Source organism: Symphalangus syndactylus, chromosome 14, assembly GCF_028878055.3.
Source record: "Symphalangus syndactylus isolate Jambi chromosome 14, NHGRI_mSymSyn1-v2.1_pri, whole genome shotgun sequence".
Taxonomy (NCBI): domain Eukaryota; kingdom Metazoa; phylum Chordata; class Mammalia; order Primates; family Hylobatidae; genus Symphalangus; species Symphalangus syndactylus.
In genome coordinates this window covers 30,301,458-30,321,574 of record NC_072436.2, presented here as the reverse complement: position 1 = coordinate 30,321,574, position 20,117 = coordinate 30,301,458, and the positions used below count along the sequence as shown (strand labels likewise).

The window sequence follows — 20,117 nt, the reverse complement described above, 5'->3', positions numbered from 1 at the left end:
AAAAAAATTTGCCAAGCTAGCACATTAAAAAGATCTCCTAAGGCTATCATTTTATGAGGATGAATATAAACACTTCTGTGATAAACATCACCATAATAAACTGTTAAGTACAACTGCAAGTATACCCTTAGGGTAAATTCCTACAGTTAGAAATTTACCTTTTTGCCAGCTGCAGTGGCTCATGCCTGTAATTGCAGGACTTTGGGAAGTCGAGGAGGGAGGATTGCTTGAGGCCAGAAGTTTGAGACAGTCTGGGAAACATAGCAAGACCCCATCTCTACAAAACAAAACAAAAATAATTTAGGAAGGCATGGAAATGCAGGTCTGTAGTTCCAGCTACTTGGCTGAGGCAGGAAGATTGCCTGAGCCCAGGAGCTCGAGGCTGCAGCAGTGAGCAGTGATTGTGCCACTGCATTCCAGCCTGGGCAACACAGCAAGACCTTGTGTAAAAACAAAACAAAAAAAAATAAATAAATAACAAAACTGAGATTATTTTTAGTTTATTATTTTTGTTGTAATACAATTACTGAATTTTTTTCCTTTATTTTGTAATTGACTTGCTTTCTAACAATTTTATAAGATAATGTTTTTGCACTAGAAGTCACTGCTGAGTTAACAAAGTCTCCCAACACACTGAAGCAGCATTTTGAGAAACATGAGCTCAATCTCAATGTTTATTGCTTGCTTATTTCTCAGTATTATTATCACCTAATCTATGATCCCTTCCGTTTGAGAAAGATGAACGTGTGCAGCGTTGTACAAAGATAAATACGTACCTGTTTATCTTTCCTACAGCTCTCAGGTGAAGCTTTACTTATTTGGTGAAACAGTTAAAAATTTGGCTAAGGTCATGCTAGAATATAATTTATTGATTTCTATGAGTGTGGATACTTTTCTTCAATTTAAATTTATATTAGGAGAGATTTTAACCTTTAAGGTTTTCTACTGAAGTAGAATACCTTGTCATGTAGAGAATGTACAATGGCCATCTGCTCACTGTAAACAATCTTGTATTGCCCTCCCTGCCTCCTCCATCTGGCCCTTCTCACTGGGGCCACCTGCCCACAACATGCACTCCTGTGGCCTGCCTCTGCGTCCTGTAATTCTTACAGGGACCCGCCCCAGAGGAGGCCTGAGGCTTCCCAGAGCTGCTTGTGGAGGTGGTAGAAAGTCTACTTCTGGGATTCAGTATTAGAATTTCTATCATTCCTGCACCACAAAGCCACACTTGTAAACACTTCTGCCAGTAATAAAGCGGATGTTTTTGTCTTCATCTGGCTTCCACCATTAGCAATCTCTTAATTAGTTCCAAACTTAGTTGGGATAAGAGATCTTAATTTTCCCACCCTTTGAATCACTCAGAACTCATCTATTCAGTATACATTTACATATATACACATATATATACACATACATATATATACACACATATACACACACACACACACACACACACATATATATATATGGCCAGTTTTGAGAATTGTGGGTTAGATTTGGGGGAAGTGCTGATTAAGAGTTGAATCAGTGGAGGAAAGTGCCAAATATACTACAATTTACAACAAGAACTCTTAACAAAAATGCAGAGTGGATCTGCAGAGCAGGCAATATCAATAGACATATGTGAAGATGAATAGGAAAACTCTTAGGAGGATACGAGTTTCCGTAGCATTTTAAACCAAAGAGCGCTTTCAAATAGCAGAACAAAGGAAGAAGGGATGAATTTCAGTTACCAAAAGGTCCTAGAGATTTTTGCTGTTCACGAAAGGGTCACCAAAAAAGATGTCTCTAACCCAAATGGCAAAGACAACGCACTTATTCTCAGCGCTAACCCAGGCACTCACTGTTTCTCCTCTGCAAATTCATTTGCCCTGTTCCATGGGTGTGTTTTAGCAACTGCAATCTTTAAACTTGCAGATACTTTATATAAGCTACGAATTGAGCTTTTATGATCCACGAATATCATGGATTTACCACTTCCAGGGTGCTTGCAGTTGTAAATACACTTTGGTTTCAATTTTCGAGGCCATATTCTAACAGGCCACAAGATGGCGGTATTCCTCCGTACAAGCAGATCCTTAAAGTGACCTGAACCTCACAAGTTTAACAAAGTAGTCATTAGCCACATATGGCTATTTAAATTTAAATTTATTAAACTAAGGTAAAATAAAAAAAATTAATTCTTCAGTTGCACCAGCCACATATCAAGAACTCAATAGTCACATGAGGGCAGTGGCTACTCTATAGGACGGTGCGAAATAAAACATTTCCATTTTCACAAAGTTTTAAATTAGATTGTTTTCCCATTTTAAAAGGGTGGAGGCTTTAGAAAGTGCTGATTATTTCTATAATTTATAACACTGAACAAATGGAAACATTTAAATGTTCAGCAACAGAATACTGGTCATCTAAATTGTGATATAAATGATATAATGAAATATTACATAGCCATTAAGAATAATGTTTTCTTAAAATGTGAAGGATGCTCATGGTACAATTTTAGGGACAAAATAGGAGGAAGTAAAGGCATTTACGTATCTATAAATACATATATGAAATATATCATTCAAAATGTGGCAATTTTGTACTATACATACATACACATACCCTTGCATAGAAAGAAAGAAAGAGATCATAATATTACCAGAGATTAACTGTGAGTGGTAAAATTATGGAGGATTTTATTTTCCTTTTAGAACTTTCCTTTATTTTCCACTTTTCTCCCAAGATTAGAAAACAAGTATCAATCAAAAATTGCCATAAAAACAGTATAAAAGTTTTTGAACTTTAACAAAAGTTACATAACCTCTGAAAGATTCTGGTAATTCACTTTTTGAAAAACTTTAAAGCAGAACACACTCATAATCATGCATAATTATTATCACCAACGCAGTTTCCAAGATCCGTGATTCGTACCATGTTGCTCAGGCCTGCGATGGCGGTCTCTGATCCTCCCTACAGAGCTACAGTAGTTTAATACCCGAACCCGTATTCCATTCTCCGTGCAAACATTACGAAGCAAACTGGCAACACTTATATTGTCAAAACTGTCCTAAATGAGAGTCTCTTCTGAGTCCCTATTGCTACTCCTTAACTCACACACATTCTTTTTTCACTGGCACTTACAGAAATGAAGGAGGCTGTGTGCAGTGGCTCACACCTATAATCCCAGCTCTTCGGGACGCTGAGGCAGGAGGACTGCTTGAGGCCAGGAGTTCACGACCAGCCTGGGCAACGTAGCAAGATCCTGTCTCTAAAAAAAAAAAAAAATACACACACACAGACACACACACACACACACGCACACAAAAGTTCATGAAGATTCTGGTGCCTGGCTTAGGAAAGGAAGCTCAGACTCTACTGGACCCCTGTGCTTCTGTCTCTCCACTTCCTGCCTTTGGGCAGGGTGAGAGAAGCCCTAGATGCAGCAGGCAGCCTGCTCTGTGGGAGAGGTGGGCTTGGCTGGGATCAGAGCCTTACCAATTTGTAGGCTTATGTCTTATGTTCTGTAAGATTCAGGTTTTTTATTTCTAAAACGGAGGAAGCATGGGAGGCTTTTGTGGGATTGTAATACTTTAAGTGAATTGCCTGAATCATGGAAGAAATGGGTTTTTGTTTTATTATGTAGATGTTCATTCAATTAACAACCTCCTTTTTCCCCCTTTCATCAAATATTTTAAGCATGTGCTCTGTACCTGCTATGTGGTGTCACAAGCTAAAGTTAAAGAAGTAAACAATGTTTGCCCTCAAGAAGTTTAGTGTCTAGACCTGGGAGAGAGAAAATAGGAACTGGGGTAGATAGGATGTTAGAATGAGGTTTAGTGTTTATCTGGCTAAGGCAGGCTATATTTTCAATCTGTGTAGCTGTAGGTGTCATAGGCTTTGATTTCCTCTAGAATCTTTGTTTTAGTCAGGCCTCTGAGCCCAAGCTAAGCCATCATATCCGCTATGACCTGCACGTACACATCCAGATGGCCAGTTCCTGCCTTAACTGATGACATTCCACCATAAAAGTAATGAAAATGGCTTGTTCCTGCCTTAACTGATGACATTATCTTGTGAAATTCCTTCTCCTGGCTCATCCTGGCTCAAAAGCTCCCCTATTGAGCACCTTGTGACCCCCCACTCCTGCCGCCAGAGAACCCCCTTTGACTGTAATTTTCCTTTACCTACCCAAATCTTATAAAATGGCCCCACCCCTACCTCCCTTTGCTGACTCTCTTTTCGGATTCAGCCCCCCCTGCACCCAGGTGAAATAAACAGCTTTATTGCTCACATAAAGCCTGTTTGGTGGTCTCTTCACACGGATGCGCATGAAATTTGGTGCCGTGACTCAGATCGGGGGATCTCCCTTGGGAGATCAATCCCCTGTCCTCCTGCTCTTTGCTCCGTGAAAAAGATCCACCTACGACCTCAGGTCCTCAGACCCGCCAGCCCAAGGAGTATCTCACCAATTTTAAATCAGGTAAGCGGCCTCTTCTTACTCTCTTCTCCAACCTCTCTCACTATCCCTCAACCACTATTTCCTTTCAATCTTGGCGCCACCCTTCAATCTCTCCCTTCTCTTAATTTCAATTCCTTTCATTTTCTGGTAGAGACAAAGGAGACACATTTTATCAGTGGACCCAAAACTCTGGCGCCTGTCATGGACTCGGGAAGGCAGCCTTCCCTTGGTGTTTAATCATTGCAGGGACACCTCTCTGGTTATTCACCCAGATTTCAGAGGTGTCAGACCACGCAGGGACGCCTGCCTTGGTCCTTCACTCTTAGTGGCAAGTACCGCTTTTCTGGGGGGGAGCAACCCCCAACCCCTTCTCTCCCTGTCTCTACCCCTTCTCCGCTTTTCTGGGGGACAAGAACCCCCCACCCCTTCTCCTTCACCCTTAGTGGCAAGTATCACTTTTCTAGGGGGCAAGGACCCCCCAACCCCTTCTCTCCATGTCTCTACCCCTTCTCTGCTTTTCTGGGGGCAAGAACCTCCTGCTCCCTTATTTCCATGCCCCGACCCCTTATCTCTGTGCTCTGATCCCTTATTTCTGCACCCCGACCCCTTATCTCTGTGCCCCGATCCCTTATTTCCGTGCCCCTACCTCTTATCTCTGTGCCCCAATCCCTTATTTCCATGCCCCGACCCCTTATCTCTGTGCTCTGATCCCTTATTTCTGCACCCCGATCCCTTATCTCTCTGCCCCGATCCCTTATTTCCATGCCCCGACCTCTTATCTCTGTGCCCCAACCCCTTATTTCCGTGCCCCAACCCCATTCCCACTTTTCTTGGCGGTAAGAACCCCCGAACCCCTTCCCCCTGTGTCTCTACTCTCCCTTTTCTCTGGGCTTGCCTCCTTCACTATGGGCAACTTTCCACCCTCCATTCCTCCTTCTTCTCCCTTAGCCTGTGTTCTTAAAAACCTAAAACCTCTTCAACTCACACCTGACCTAAAACCGAAATGCCTTATTTTCTTCTACAATGCCGCTTGACCCCAATACAAACTTGACAGTGGTTCCAAATAGCCAGAAAACGGCACTTTCATTTTTTCCATCCTACAAGATCTAAATAATTCTTGTCATAAAATAGGCAAATGGTCTGAGGTGCCTGATGTCCAGGCATCTTTTACACATCAGTCCCTCCCCAGTCTCTGTTCCCAGTGCAACTCATCCCAAATCTTCCTTCTTTCCCTCCCACCTGTCCCCTCAGTCCCAACCCCAAGCGTCGCTGAGTCTTTCTAATCTTCCTTTTCTACAGACCCATCTGACCTCTCCCCTCCTCGCCAGGCCGAGCTAGGTCCTAATTCTTCCTCAGCCTCCGCTCCTCCACCCTATAATCCTTTTATCACCTCCCCTCCTCACACCCAGTCCAGCTCACAGTTTCATTCCGTGACTAGCCCTCCCCCACCTGCCCAGCAATTTTCTCTTAAAAAGGTGGCTGGAGCTAAAGGCATAGTCAAGGTTAATGCTCCTTTTTCTTTATCCCAAATCAGAGAGCGTTTAGGCTCTTTTTCATCAAATATAGAAACCCAGCCCAGTTCATGGCTCATTTGGCAGCAACCCTGAGATGCTTTACAGCCCTAGACCCTAAAAGGTCAAAAGGCCGTCCTATTCTCAATATACATTTTATTACCCAATCTGCTCCCGACATTAAATAAAACTCCAAAAATTAAATCCCAGCCCTCAAACCCCACAACAGGACTTAATTAACTTCACTTTCAAGGTGTACAATAATAGAGTAGAGGCAGCCAAGTAGTAACATATTTCTGAGTTGCAATTCTTTGCCTCCACTGTGAGATAAACCCCAGCCACATCTCCAGCACATAAGAACTTCCAAATGCCTCAACCGCACTGACCAGGCATTCCTCCAGGCCCACCTCCCCCAGGAGCTTGCTACAAGTGCCAGGAATCTGGCCACCAGGCCAAGGAATGCCCGCAGCCCAAGATTCCTCCTAAGCCATGTCCCAGCTGTGCAGGACCCCACGGAAAATCGGACTGTTCAACTCACCTGGCAGCCACTCCCAGCGCCCCTGGAACTCTGGCCCAAGGCCCTCTGACTGACTCCTTCCCAGATCTTCTCGGCTTAGCGGCTGAAGACTGATGCTGCCCGATCGCCTCAGAAGCCCCGTAGACCATCACGGACACCGAGCTTCAGGTAACTCTCACAGTGGAAAGTAAGTCCATCACCTTCTTAATCAATATGGAGGCTACCCACTCCACATTACCTTCAAGGGCCTGTTTCCCTGGCCTCCATAACTGTTGTAGGTATTGACGGCCAGGCTTCTAAATCTCTTAAAACTCCCCAACTCTGGTGCCAACTTAGACAATACTTTTATGCACTCTTTTTTAGTTATCCCCAGCTGCCCAGTTCCCTTATTAGGCCAAGATATTTTAACCAAATTATCTGCTTCCCTGACTATTCCTGGAGTACAGACACATCTCATTGCCACCCTTTACCCCAACCCAAAGCCTCCTTTGCATCTTCCTCTCGTATCCCCCCACCTTAACCCACAAGTATAGGACATCTCTACTCCTTCCCTGGCAACCAATCACATGCCCATTACCATCCCATTAAAACCTAATCACCTTTACCCCGCTCAATGCCAATATCCCATCCCACAGCACACTTTAAAAGGATTAAAGCCTGCTATCACTCGCCTGTTACAGCATGGCCTTTTAAAGCCTATAAACTCTCCTTACAATTCCCCCATTTTACCTGTCCTAGAACCAGACAAGCCTTACAGGTTAGGTCAGGATCTGTGCCTTATCAACCAAATTGTTTATACTCCCATATCCTCAATACCTCCCTCCACAATCCATTATTCTGTTCTAGATCTCAAACATGCTTTCTTTACTATTCCTTTGTACCCTTCATCCCAGCCTCTCTTCGCTTTCACTTGGACTGACCCTGACACCCATCAGGCTCAGCAAATTACCTGGGCTGTACTGCCGCAAAGCTTCACAGACAGTCCCAATTACTTCAGTCAAGCCCAAATTTCTTCCTCATCTGTTACCTATCTCGGCATAATTCTTGTAAAAACACATGTGCTCTCCCTGCTGATCGTGTCCGACTAATCTCCCAAACCTCAATCCCTTCTACAAAACAACAATTCCTTTCCTTCCTAGGCATATTTAGTGTGGTCAGAATTCTTACACAAGAGCCAGGACCGCACCCTGTAGTTTTTCTGTCCAAACAACTTGACCTTACTATTTTAGCCTAGCCCTCATGTCTGCGTGCAGCGGCTGCCACTGCTTTAATACTTTTAGAGGCCCTAAAAATTACAAGCTATGCTCAACTCACTCTCTACAGTTCTCATAACTTCCAAAGTCTATTTTCTTCCTCATACCTGACGCATATACTTTCTGCTTCCCGGCTCCTTCAGCTGTACTCACTCTTTGTTGAGTCTCCCACAGTTACCATTGTTCCTGGCACGGACTTCAATCCGGCCTCCCACGTTATTCTGGATACCACACCTGACCCTCATGACTGTATCTCTCTGATCCATCTGACATTCACCCCATTTCCCCATGTTTCCTTATTTCCTGATCCTCACTCTGATCACATTTAGTTTATTGATGGCAGTTCCACCAGGTCTAATTGCCACTCACCAGCAAAGGCAGGCTATGCTATAGTACCTTCCACATCTATCATTGAGGCTACTGCTCTGCCCCCCTCCACTACCTCTCAGCAAGCCGAACTCATTGCCTTAAGTCAAGCCCTCACTCTTGCAAAAGGACTAAATATCAATATTTATACTGACTCTAAATATGCCTTCCATATCCTGCACTACCATGCAAGAGGTTTCCTCGCTACACAAGGGTCCTCTATCATTAATGCCTCTTTAATAAAAACGCTTCTCAAAGCAGCTTTACTTCCAAAGGAAGCTAGAGTCATTCACTGCAAAGGGCATCAGATCCCATCGCTCAGGACAATACTTATGCTGATAAGATAGCTAAAAAAGCAGCTAGCATTCCAACTTATATCCCTCACTTTCAGTTTTTCTCCTTCTAATCTGGCCTCTCCCACCTACTCCCCCGCTGAAACTTCCACCTATCAATCTCTTCCCACACAAGGCAAATGGGTCTTAGACCAAGGAAAATACCTCCTTCCAGCCTCACAGGCCCATTCTATTATGTCGTCATTTCATAACCTCTTCCATGTAGGTTACAAGCCACTAGCCCGTCTCTTAGAACCTCTCATTTCCTTTCCATCATGGAAATCTATCCTCAAGGAAATCACTTCTCAGTGTTCTATCTGCTACTCCACTACTCCTCAAGGATTGTTCAGGCTTCCTCCCTTTCCCACACATCAAGCTCAAGGATTTGCCCCTGCTCAGGACTGGCAAATTGACTTTACTCACATGCCCCGAGTCAGAAAACTAAAATACCTCTTGGTCTAGGTAGACACTTTCACTGGATGGGTAGAGTCCTTTCCTACAGGGTCTGAGAAGGCCACCGTGGTCATTTCTTCCCTTCTGTCAGACATAATTCCTCGGTTTGGCCTTCCCACCTCTACGCAGTCCGATAGTGGACCGGCCTTTATTAGTCAAATCAGCCAAGCAGTTTTTCAGGCTCTTAGTATTCAGTGAAACCTTTATATCCCTTACAGTCCTCAGTCTTCAGGAAAGGTAGAACAGACTAATGGTCTTTTAAAAACACACCTCACCAAGCTCAGCCACCAACTTAAAAAGGACTGGACAATACTTTTACCTCTTTCTTTTCTCAGAATTCAGGCCTGTCCTCGGAATGCTACAAGGTACAGCCCATTTGAGTTCCTGTATGGACACTCCTTTTTATTAGACCCCAGTCTCATTCCAGACACCAGACCAACTTGGACTGTGCCCCAGAAAACTTATCATCCCTACTATCTTCTGTCTAGTCATACTCCTATTCACTGTTCTTAACTACTCATACGTGCCCTGATCTTGTTTACCCTGCCAGTTTACACTGTTTCTCCAAGTCATCACAGCTGATATCTCCTGGTGCTATCCCCAAACTGCTACTCTTAACTCTTAAATAAATAATCTTTGCTGGCAGGGCTATGCTGAACCTCCTTAGGCACTCTCTAATTAGATGTCCTGGGTCATCCCAATTCTTAGACCTTTAATCCGTTTAGTTTTTCAATTCATACAAAACCATATCCAGGCCATCACCAATACTTCTAAATGACAAATGTTTCTTCTAACAACCCCACAATATCACCCCTTACCACAAAATCTTCCTTCAGCGTAATCTCTCCCACTCTAGGTTCCCACGCTGCCCCTAATCCCCCTCAAAGCAGCCCTGAGAAACATCGCCCATTATCTCTCCATACCATCCCCCAAAATTTTCACCATCCCATCACTTAACCACTATTTCATTTTATTTTTCTTATTAATGTAAGAAGACAGGAATGTCAGGCCTCTGAGCCCAAGCTAAGCCATCATATCCGCTGTGACCTGCACGTACACATCCAGATGGCCCGTTCCTGCCTTAACTGATGACATTCCACCACAAAAGAAATGAAAATGGCCTGTTCCTGTCTTAACTGATGACATTATCTTGTGAAATTCCTTCTTCTGGCTCATCCTGGCTCAAAAGCTCCCGTACTGAGCACCTTGTGACCCCCACTCCTGCCCGCCAGAGAACAACCCCCCTTTGACTGTAATTTTCCTTTACTTACCCAAATCTTATAAAACGGCCCCACTCCTATCTCCCTTCGCTGACTCCCTTTTCGGACTCAGCCCGCCGGCACCCAGGTGAAATAAACAGCCTTGTTGCTCACACAAAGCCTGTTTGGTGGTCTCTTCACACAGACGTGCGTGAAAAGTTTCCCTTGTTGTCTTTGAATAATACTCTAAAATCCCCTTCTTAAAGATAGTCTGTGTTTTTCAGCTCTGAGTTGTACAGTGTGCCAGAGAGTTTCCTACCCAGAGGCAATGGTACAATTACTGGTGGGGAAATAAATGGTTATCTTTACTGAAATGAGAAAGGAGAGTGTGAAAGGTAAGATTTAAACAAACATCCACTTAAAATCATGGATTCCTCCTCAAGAAGCTCAAATTTGAACAGTATTTGAAATAAATGTAAGACCTAGAAATTGATTTATATGCTGTTAGTTTTGAATTCCAGTTTCGATTTTATATTTGGGAAGTTTCAGGTAGACAGGAAGTGGAAGCAGAGCCTCCTGTATTTGTGGGGAGAAAATAAAGCTATTGAAGAGATAAAGCTACAGTACTTCATTTTTCCTCCCCCAGGCAGGAGAGGGAGGTCTTCAGAGACACTGGGATTTGTATTGAAGGGAAGAAAATTTAGGGGCAAGTTGCATCATCTCTTGGGAATACGGGGGTGGGGGGACACATGGGAATCTCTGGGAGCCTTTAGGAGAAACACTGCATGTCCTCACTTGCCCCAGGTGATGGGAACAGGTGGTCAGCAGCAGCAGGTGGTATCTGGAGGGGTAACTTGGTGCAGGGCTCCTGGCAACCAACTAGAGTAGACACTCTTCGAGAGAGATCAGAGGGGATATGAAGACCTTCCCCTACTGCCACAGAAACCAAATATCCTCTCCTCCCGTGCAACCCAAAAGAAACTAAAGACAGGACTCAATTTATAAGCCTGAACTGAGATTAATAGATCGGGCTAAATGTTTTTCTCCTCTTCTTCTCACCTCTCTCTTACACACTGTGTGTGGGTGTGTTTGTGTGTGTGCTGTGGGAGGGGACACCCAAGAGGCAATCAGATCATTCCAGGTAGAAAGAAAAAAATGAACTATATTTCCTCTGTACATTTAAATGTAATGAATATATTTGCAATTCTAATATGTACTTTTATTTTAATCATATAAACTGTGTCTAATTTTTTTTCTTTTATTTAAGCTGTTCCCTCAAATCTTTGTCTTTTTAAGAAAAAAGTCTCTTACTATTTGCAAATACTTTCAAATACTATTTGGGCACCTAATGAATGTGCAACATTGTGCTAGATGTTGACAAATCTTCACGTGGATTCCTAGCCTGGAGTGGAGGCCTGACTTAACTTCTGCTTAAACACACACACACACACACACACACGCACACACACACAAATATAGCTTGACTCTGTAATCTCAAATTGGGCACCTAGTGTGTGCCTTCTGGTAGAAACAGTGGATGGTCATAATTCCTGTCATTAATTTCCAATACCCCCGCCAACCCCCCGCCCCTCCAACACACACACACACAGACTACCAAGAAAACTGGTGATCAGGCAAAAGAGAGATTTTAAACTTACTGCAGCTAGGTAGGGCATTTTAATAGAATCATCAGTGTCCCAACAGGAGAGTATAGGGAAGGATGTTTACAGGATTTTTAGGCCTGAGCTGGGTGATTTTAAGTCAAGTCCAGCATGAAAGGGAACTGATGTAGCTGGGCAACTCGTGATATGAGTAGCTTTGCATTGGTGAGCTAGTGAAAATCTTCAAAGACCCTTAAGGAGTAATATCTCAGTCCTGATAAATAAGGTCTTTTAATTGGCTCACGGTCTCATCTTCCAGGTGCATGTATTTTCTGGTGCATCTAGTTAACTACAAACACAGGAAAGTATTTCTGGTCCCAGTATTGTTTAACAGTGAATCATTGGTTTCCATTCTCATTAGCATTAAAAGATAGTTTTCAGAAAAAGGTAGAATCATGACTCGCACTGATACAAGAATAAACATGTGTGAAAAGATTGTATTTTACTCGTTTAATGAGAGAACCAGGTAGATGTTATAACCAGTTCTAAAGAGAAAGAGAAAAAGAACATATATGTATGGAGTAAAGAAAGTAAATTGCATGTGGAGACAAAACTGTTTTTCCCACCAGAGGGAGAGCAGTCAATTAAAACTCTACTGAACAGGACAAAATTTGCCTGTCTATCCAGAGTCATAAAATAGCTTAAAGACAATAAAAAGCTAGAATCTTGTAACCAAGAAGGATGGGCCAAATAGATAAATTGTATACTTTTCTATAGAAACAGAGCTTTTTCTATATTGGTATGCTTTTTTAAAAATTTATTTTTTATATATTTTTTATTCCATTTTTCATTTGTAGAGACAGGGTTTAGCTATGTTGCCCAGGCTGGTCTTGAATTCCTGGACTTAAGCAATCTTCCTGCCTCTGCCTTCCAAAGTGCTGGGATTACAACTGTGAGCCACCATGCCCAGCCTACGTGAATATCCTTTAAGGTTATTCACTACCTACATTTATTGTCATGCAGCCATTTCATCTCCTTCACATCCACACGAGTATCATTACCAAAGATTTTGATGAGGGTGTTTCTACCACATATCTCTAATTTACCCAGCTAGTCTCTGTCAGAGAAGGAAACGAGAGTCATATAAAGTTACTCATTCCTGATGAATCCATATTTGCACTTCTCTGTAATCATAAATTAAATTTTAATTAATTTATAGTCACAGCCTAGGTTTCAATGGCAAATTACGACAGCTTACACACAGCTGTACAGAGAAAGATAAATGAAGAGGGCCCTGAATGGGAACCAAAATACCTGCTAACACAAAAAGCCTGAAAGAAGATGTGTAGCTTGACTGACAGCCAAGATTCAGCTCGAAGAATAAAAGAAGTATCCACTTAGAAGAGCAATTACACCACACTTACCTCATGTCACACAGCCAGTTAGCCACAGAGCCTAGTATTCAAATCCTAGCCCAATTCCAAGTACATATACTTTCTAGCATATCTCTTATATTCTTTTTCCTCTCTGTTGTTTCAAACCGGATATCCTCCATACTAACAGGAATATAGATTTAGCTGAAAAAAATTGTTCTAATGATTAGATCAGTCAGCTTCTAGCAAACATATCCTTTCCCATCTAGGTGAGATTCACTTCATTCCCAGCCACGAGCCCATTGTTACAGAATCTTGACATATGTTTCAAAAACCTAAATATTACTCACTTGCATCCATTGCAGAGCCATTCTATTTACCCCTTACAAATACTAAATGCACAGGATAATTAAGGAAATCATCTTATTCAGGCTATTGCAGTTGGAGAAATGCTCATTCATGATGGACATTTTAAAGAAAAGGAAAGTGGCCTGGAGATTTACAAAGGCAGGTGGGCAACGGAATCATCTGCATCATCTGTAACTCTATGGGAATCAGGAGGGAGAAGGGAGACTGGTCTTATCTTGAAATATGTGAGGGGGGCCGGGCGCGGTGGCTCACGCCTGTAATCCCAGCACTTTGGGAGGCCAAGGCGGGCGGATCACGAGGTCAGGACATCGAGACCATCCTGGCTAACACGGTGAAATCCTGTCTCTACTAAAAATACAAAAAATTAGCCGGGCATGGTGGCGGGCGCCTGTAGTCCCAGCTACTCAGGAGGCTGAGGCAGGAGAATGGGGTGAACCCAGGAGACGGAGCTTGCAGTGAGCCGAGATCGCGCCACTGCACTCCAGCCTGGGTGACAGCGAGACTCCGTCTCAAAAAAATAAAAAAATAAAAAAAAAAAAAAGAAATATGTGAGGGCAGAGTAGACCTTGGTGGCTAGCCGTTTCTCAGAACACAGAAGGGTAGGGGGGGTTTTAAACTATCCAACTGTTTCTGAGCCCACAAGGCTCAGGTAAAGTTTCACATCATTGCCACTCAAATTTTTCTCTCTACTCCGAATTCCAAAGGAAAATCTTGCAAAACAAGGCAGTTCTTTGGTGTCCTGCTGGAGACACCATGGTCCTAATGTTTTCCTCAGCCTCTTCTGGTGGACTCTTCCATCATCAGGGAGCCATCAGAGTGGGAAAAAGCCAGCAAGTTTTACAAACTAAGAGAGATTTTCTGTCTCAGATTGGATCCATTTCTTGACTGGCCATACCAGCTCTGCAGGGAGCCACTTCTTGCTAAAAAGCCCCGAACCACCACTTGTTCTTCATGGCCCATGACAGAAACTTTCTTCACAAATGTTCATACATAGTTCACTGCCTAGAAATCTGTGATTTTTATGTGTTGGAGTGATAACCTAAGTAATAGTAATTTGAGCTACAGATTTAAATGAGGGCCCACTGTGGCTGCAACTTTCAGAAACTCTCATATTCTTATTATTTTCAATGTCACGACAAATTTTCTTGTCATTACTTGAAGGTAGAAGGAGAATGGGGGGTTACTTCTGGTTCTCCTTTATCTTAAGTGGTAGCTTTAGGTTAAAGAGGTGGTGGTCTCCTACTGGACTACCTAGGTGAAACCAGGGCTTTGAATTGAATATTCTGCCTTCATGAAGTCTATAGTCACACTCAAAGAAATGTCCAAAATTAATACTCAGTTTTGCCTGTTTTGTAAATACTCCCAGGACAAAAGTGGCTGTAGTGCTGAGATTCTAGTTTTCACTTAGATTTTGTCGTAGTAATTTCTTACAATTTTGTCATTTGATACTTTAGAGAGGTATTTTTAATAGAATATCTGGCACTTTTAGTTGTTTTCCATCAAAGGGTTTGTCTAAACAATGTACTTTGCCACATTGCTAGAAACAGAACGTCCACTGGGCCTTCCAAGGGAAGAGATGTGATACTGTCACCTACACTTAGGGTATTTTTGGTTGCTAAGAAGAGAAAACACAATGCAGCTTACACCGTAACTGATCAAGTAGCTGAAAGATGCAGGGATTAGCGTGTCCTTCAGGAGTAGTTTGATCAGGGATTTATCTTTATCCGCTATGATTTTATTGATTCTGCCTTTTTTAGTGTGTTGGCATCATTCTCCAATTGGCTTTATGAGATGAATGCTAAAAGAGACTGGTACTATATCTTCCTCACTCACAGTTGTGGGGAAAGGATGGCTGCTTCCAACAAACACTGAACTTATCACTGTGTCTGGAGAATTTAATTATTGTAGCTAGCTTAGTTCATTTAAGTTCCTCCTGAAGCTAGCGATGTATCATCGTCACTCCTATCAAAGTTGCTACACAAAGAAGATGAATAAATGAATATTCAGAAGTCAAAATGGTGAGAAAGGAGAGGAGAAGAATAGGAAGGTTTAGAAGCTCCAAGTGTGAGAGAAGAGAGCCAGAAGATCAAAAAGCTGCATAAAAAGCACACTGGGACTGACAAAGACTGACCTCCCAATGTCGCTGAGGACTGGCCCTTTTTATCTTCACATGATTATGGAAAAGTTAGTACATTTAAATATATTGACCCCGTAGCTTCAAATCAGAGACTTCTGCTTCTTTGTATATTTAAAGGTACTGGTCAGGTTCTTTTTTTTTTTTTTTCTTATTCAAACATTATTATAAAGAAACTTTTTTTCCATAATTGCCAAATTCAAACTCAGAATTGGGCACTCTTTGTATCCTAACACAGATCTAGGCACTTTCTGGGTGAGGAATCCAATTCTTAAGTGCTTTATTTTAGTAATGCCTATAAAGTACACAGTCATCTGGTAAATAAATGAACAAAAATGCTAAAAATCGTATCTACAGCAGACGTGCCACTCTCATTGCTATTTTTACAATTTAATGACTGTTTAAAAAGCGGATTTAAAACTTTTGACTGGTTTTTCAGCTTCTTAGGAAGGCAGAAACCTACAGCTTTGAAGCCTAATGGGAAAAAAAACAAGAAAGGGCTGAGCATTCAAAACCTGTGCGGGGAATATATTGACAGATCTCAGACAAATTACTTCCTCTCCCTGAACCAGTTTTCATCTTCAAATATTGATGTATCTTTATGTCAAAAATTAGATCATTGGCTTTTCAGGTTGCATGGAATCATATCAGGAAAAAGATCTTTATAGGCAAGTATGCTCTATTTCATTGACCTTTCCCACTAGAAGCTTCATGAAGCAATGGAGAAATGGTTTCACTATCAATGAAGGTTGCTCAGGGGAAATGAGGACCTATGCTTTGTGAACACCTGGGTTTTATCATCAGTTCAGACTTCCCTGTTGAAAAGTGAATTACTGTAATGAGCTCTTACACATGCAGTCAAGCTGAAGAAATAGCAACAGCATACTGGTTAACTAGAGAATCCTCTGTTCCTTAACAATCTTGTTTATGTCTATACTCTGAGGTTTTCAGAGCCCAATACTTCATTGCCTCTCAAAGGGGCTGTTCTAACTATCTATTGCTGAGTAATAAACCACTACAAACTTAATAGCATAAAAGAACAGTAGCTGTTTATGATTGTTATCTTTCACAGTTCTGGGTGTTGACCATGCTTAGACAGCTCTTGCTGCAGGTGTGAGTCATTCTGAAGCTTTTTCTCTCACGTCCTGGGAAGATTCAAATATCTGGAGGCTGCAACAGCTGGGGTACCTAAAGAATCTCTCCATGTGGTCTTTCCAGCATGGTGTCTTCAGGGTAGCTTATTTTTTATATGGAAGTTCCAGTCTGCCACAGTATGTGTCCTCAGAGAGAGCCACAAAGAAGCCATATAACCTTCTATGACCCAACATCGTATAATTCAGCAGTGCTGCTTCCATTGCATCCTATTATTTAGAAGAACTGAGTTGTTGAATGCCATATTCAAGAGAGAAAAGCTAAACTCCACTTTCTGATAGCTATTGCTCTAGTGAGAATGTTTTTGCCACTCCAAAATTGATGTGTTGGACACCTAATCCTCAGTGCAACAGTGTTGGCAGGTGGTGCCTGATGCAAGGTATTTAGGCAATGAGGGCTCTGCCCTCAAGGGTCGACTAATTCCATTATGAAAAGGGCCTGTGGAGGTGGGATTCCTCTCTTCTGCTCTTCTGCCATGTGAGAACTCAGCATTTCTTTTCTCTGGAGGATGCAACAATCAAGGCACCATCTTGGAAGTAGGATACAGCCCTCATCGAATAACTGAACCTGCTGGTGCCTTGATCTTGGACATCCCAGCCTCCAGAACTATGAGACATACATTTCTATTTTTTAAAAATAAATTACCTAGTCTCAGGCATTCTGTTGTAACAGCACAAAGAGGACTAACACAACTGGAATGTCAGAGAATTATGGACATATTTTAAAATCTCCTCAAAGACTCATTTCATCATGGGAAATTCATTTCTTTAATGAGATTTTACAGAGTCTTATATCCAAAATAGAATAATTGCTGGTAGTATAAAGAGCTTCATTCGTGATCAGTTCCTTATATAACTAGAAATTGGCATAGAAATCCATAAAAATTTAAGCATTGGGAACATTAGGAGTAGAAAAAAATAAATATCTGCAAAGAGAGAGAGGAAAGACTTGCCAGAGCATAACAAAAGAAATAGGTGTCTGATTAAGAAAGAGCTGCCAAGAGGCAAAGTAAATGGTGGGTCAGCATGGCATTCCTGAGCTGCAGCTTCTGTTGTGCCACCAGCCTTCAGTGTGACTTTGGTTTACAGGCCACTTCCCCTCTGGGACCTCTCTGTCCTCATTTGTAAAGTACTATATTGAACTAGACAATTTCAAAGGCACCTTATGTCTCTGATATTCTGCAATCCCATTATTATTACTTTAAATGCAGAAGCATTTCCTTAATAGGGAAGAAATTAAATGTCTTAACCCTTGGCTATTAATATCATCTGTTCCTACATTTAATGGGTTGAGATGAGTCACAGAGGATGAAAGACACCATAGCTAAGGATGTCAGCAGAGGTGACAGCCAATTCTACATCAGGTGACCATGGGAAGTGAAAGCTGGCATATTTTATACAATTCAGATGAGACAGGAAAGAACAAATGACCCCTTTGGGCCTTCATTGGAAAAAAGTAGTCTAAAAGCATCAACTGCTATCCTTTGATGCTCAGATACTGCCTCCTAGTTAATGAAGGCAAAAGTATAATTTAAGAGCAGTGGTTAGTGCTTTGACTAAGAAAAGGAGGACCTCAACATTTGATAACCTTTTGTTCTTGTCCCTTAAGAATTTTTGGATATGTTATGTGCAAAAAACATTTTTGTATTTTATTTAAAAACTATGCATTGTCTGTCATACACGCTTCTGGGCAGTGGGTTCCAGAGCCTGTTCATTGTCTTTGAGCTATTTTGCACCTGTTTTTCAACTGCAGGTAACTGATGGATATGCAAACTCTGTCTTATCCAGCAGCGTTTCCACTGGCTTCCCTCCCCACTGTGGAAAAAGTCTTTTTCCTTCCATTTGTAATTCGATTTCTTGACTCTATATGTTTGTGCTTTTTGACATTTACTTTGAACCAGTTCCCTTATATGAGTTAAATAAAACCTTTAACATATATTTCATTTGTATGAGTCACGATTTTGCCATTTTCTGAACATTGTTTTCTAATGAATTTGGATCTGTGCTTAGTTTAAAATAATAACTGGAGTAAGATTTAAACAGTTCTTTATTAGAAATGAACAGGATTTTGGAGATCTGGGGACTGACAACTTTCAAAGAGGAGAAAACATGCAACCCCAGCGCTGTAGGAAGCAATAGGAGAGTCCCAACAACTTGGCTACCTGTGGGGATGGGGAATAAACGAGAGGTGAGGGAGGCGGCAGGGAAGGCGAGAGAAGAGAGTAGTAGTGAGGAAGATGGCAGAGAAGAAAGACAAGATGTCAACTGAGAAATTCTACATGGAAGAAAGAAGTTAAAGAACTTTAAATCCATTCAGATCTACTGGTAAACTACATTGATTTCTGTTTACTATGCTTCAGGACCCTCTTCTTTCACCTCAAAGCTTTGTTAAAAGCAACTGCACCCACAGCTTTGCATTTGTGACCCTTCTGGGGATGAAATATGGAGATGCTATCTTTCATGGCTAGAGCCATGTAAGAACAATGGCTGGGCTTGTGGGAGAGAGGTGCAGACTGTAGTAAAGACAAAACAAACAAACAAACAAACATAGAACCACAAGCCCTCCCACCCCCAAAATGTATAGAAACATTGAGGGAACCTCACCTAGTACAATGGATGTAATATTGAGCTCTTCTCTCATATGTAAAGAAAATGGTGACAGAAGCATTGAAGAAGTGTTGATATCAAGGGAGCTGAAGTTTAGGTTACAGGGAAAAGGGAGTTAGGTTTCTGATATGATACATTCACACAATCTTTCTTCTAAGAACAATTAAAAAGTGCAACTGCCTGTAGTTCCAGCTATTTGGGAGGCTGAGGTGGCAGGATCCCTTGAACTCCAGAATCCAAGGCTGCAGTGAGCTGTGATTGCACCACTTCACTTCAGCATGGGTGACAGGGTGAGACCCTGTTTCAAAAAAATACAAAATAAAAAAAACAAAACAAGTGTGTGAAAATTATCTTTTTTGAAATCTGGCTGAGAGTACTGTGAAAGGAACATAAATCTTGAGACTCCAAAATCACCAAGCTAAAGAAGAAAATCAAGCTGGGAACTGTTTAGGGCAAACCTGCTTCCCATTACATTCAGTCATCCCTCTGAGGCTCACCTGAGACAAATGCATGTCTCATTGCTTCCTCTGCTCTATCATTTATGTAAAAATGCAGATTCACTGAGCTGGAGTAAATTGTGTATTCAGTGAAAGGCTGACCAAGGACTCAAAAGAATATAATCATTTGTCTCTTATCTACTTCTAACCTGGAAGCCCCCACTTCCAGTTTTCCCACCTTACCGGACTCAACTAGTGTACATCTTATACATATTGATTGATGTCTCACATCTCCCTAAAACGTATAAAAGCAAACTGTACCCCTGACCACCTTGGGTACATGTCTCAGGACTTCCTGAGGCTCTGTCAT

General features: G+C 41.9%; 1 protein-coding gene across 1 annotated transcript in view; it reads right to left on the bottom strand.

The window, feature by feature from the left end:
• The window catches only part of CTNNA2 (catenin alpha 2), a 1,423,217-nt gene extending 1,422,994 nt beyond the window's left edge, over window positions 1-223 (bottom strand). Inside the window, exon 1 of the mRNA XM_063616606.1 lies at window positions 159-223. The gene's annotated coding sequence lies outside the window, so the exon portion shown is untranslated. The remainder of the gene's footprint in view (window positions 1-158) is intronic.
• Between the last annotated feature and the right edge of the window lie 19,894 nt (window positions 224-20,117).